This window comes from Halichoerus grypus, chromosome 3 (genome assembly GCF_964656455.1).
Source record: "Halichoerus grypus chromosome 3, mHalGry1.hap1.1, whole genome shotgun sequence".
NCBI classification, from domain to species: Eukaryota; Metazoa; Chordata; class Mammalia; order Carnivora; family Phocidae; genus Halichoerus; species Halichoerus grypus.
In genome coordinates, this window is record NC_135714.1 from 137,693,868 (window position 1) to 137,696,261 (window position 2,394).

Here is a 2,394-nt window from a genome sequence, read left to right on the forward strand (position 1 = left end):
ACAGTGCTTAGAAAACACTCAATTTTACTGATGCTCCTTAGGGATCATCTGAGATGTTGGAAATTAGTTGATGTCTTTTTTATTCTCAGTTTGTCATCTCTGTGAGACTAGAGTCATCACTCACTTATCCAAAAAATCAAGCAGTGATAAATGGCATACTAAAAACTTTAGGGATTATAGTTTATTTCTACAGTTGATAATAATTTGTTAAAAATCATCAATAATTGCAAACAATTCCAGTTTATTAATGCCAGTAGCCGCTCTGATCAAATCAATTTAGGTAATTATACATTTGCCATTTTTTAAAAACTTGAGTAAAAAGCTTTACTGAAAGATACTTATCTTTTGTGACTATCATTTTGAGACATTTCTTCTTGTAAGAAAATCTGAAGATTATACTTAGAATTGACATAATTTTGATGTATAATTTACATTTACTATTTTACATGTCTTAAAATACCTTTTTTCTAACTTTAAATTTTCTATCAAAATACTTTCAGTAGTTGAATTTAGCAAACACCTCAATAAATTTCATGCTAAATATTTTTATATTTTCAGCATTTTATTTATTTATTAAATAAAATGATATTCATTGTATAGATTTCCTGGCCCTCAAACCACAGTCAAAACTCACTTGGGGGCACCTGGGTGGCTCAGATGGTTAAGCGTCTGCCTTAGGCTCAGGTCATGATCTCAGGGTCCTGGGATCGAGTCCCGCATCAGGCTCCCTGCTCCTTGGGAGCCTGCTTCTCCTTCTGCCTCTCTCTCTCTCTCTGTCTCTCATGAATAAATAAATACAATCTTAAAAAAAAAAAAAAAAAAAAAAAAAACTCACTTGGTTAGTGATAGCCCCTTATTATCTCTCATGTAATTTAAAATAGTATTTTCTTACTTTAATATTATGAAATGATATTTGCTTGAGAATCACTTAATTTGACTTGTGCTTCACTCCCAGGAGAGAAAGACAGGAGTGGCTACGCCCTCAACAGCTGCCTCCCCCCAGTGGCAACAAGGCAGGAAGGAGGAGCCAGACACAAAGAGAGGGACTGTTTGCGGGATGGGGTGGGGGAGGGTTCACTATGTGGGATGAGGATTCCAGGGACAGCATCAGCTCCTCCTCATATTCATCCTCCAACCAGCAAACCAAGAAAGAAACAAACACCCGCAAGATGACAGTAAAGTCAGAATGAGCAAAAACTTCAAACCAGTGTCAACAGGATTCAGAAGGAACTGACAGACATCACTTCAGACCTTCCACCTCCCTTCAGTGCTGGTCCCAAAGGTGGTGACATCTATGAATGGAGATCCACCATTCTCGGGCCTCCAGGATCCATGTTTGAGGGTGGTGTATTCTTCCTTAATACCACTTTTACACCAGAATACCCATTCAAGTCTCCAAAGGTTACATTTTGGACCAGAATCTATCACTGTAATATTAACAGTTAAGGAGTTATTTGCTTGGACATATTAAAAGATAATTGGAGTCCAGCACCAATCATTTCTAAAGTTCTTCTATCTGCTCCCTTCTTGCAGACTGTAATCCTGCTGACCCTCTGGGGGGGGAAGTATTGCCACTGAGTATAGGAAAACAGAGCAGAGCATGACAGAATGGCCGGACAGTGGACCAAGAGATACACTACATAAAGTGGGTTTTCACAATTCTTATATTATTTGTCTGTCAGAGAGAGAGTTGCTTGTTATTTTGAAGGGGGGGGTATTTCTATAACAGATATTATTCAGTCGTATTTCCTAAGATTTTATTGTAACTTAAGGTATCTTGCTACGGTAGGCCGAAATAATAATAGCAACTTTTAAAACTGTCATTAGTTCTGCAATATTAGCTGAAATGTACTACAGAGAATAGACATTTGGGTTCAATTGCTTGTAGTCTGTAAATTTAAAATAGCTTAATTTTCTACAGGTTACACACATGGCCATTTATGTAGAGTCCTTCCAAGACTACACATTTTTTTGATCAAAAAAATTGGAATTTCTTTTCCCTTCTTGGGAGGGAACATTGATATTTAATAGTAGTTAGAGACTGTCATCTCATATATATAAAATGGATCCATGGCTATAAGACACCATCTATGAAATGAGTAGTTACGTATTTTATTTTATATGCAAACCTACTTTCTTATGCCAAGATGAGAGGTTTGAATCACGGCTTGTGAAAACCTTAAGCTGTTAACTGAAGGTATGGAACAGGAGTTGCTTAGTGGATGGGTTATATGCCGTGCATTACTTAAGTCTGCATTTGTTACTGTGCTGATGAACAATATTAAAACAAACAAAAAGAGTCTCTTAATTTATTAAACTCTCATGTATATTCTCATTTAATCCTCACAGATGTTTCCTAACCAACTGTACCACGGACATACTCTTTTCCTGCCT

At 36.7% G+C, this 2,394-nt stretch overlaps 1 pseudogene; it reads left to right on the forward strand.

Annotated features, from left to right (window-relative positions):
- Positions 1-1,079: 1,079 nt before the first annotated feature.
- On the forward strand, positions 1,080-1,644 carry LOC118551344 (ubiquitin-conjugating enzyme E2 E1 pseudogene; annotated as a pseudogene).
- Positions 1,645-2,394: the final 750 nt, after the last annotated feature.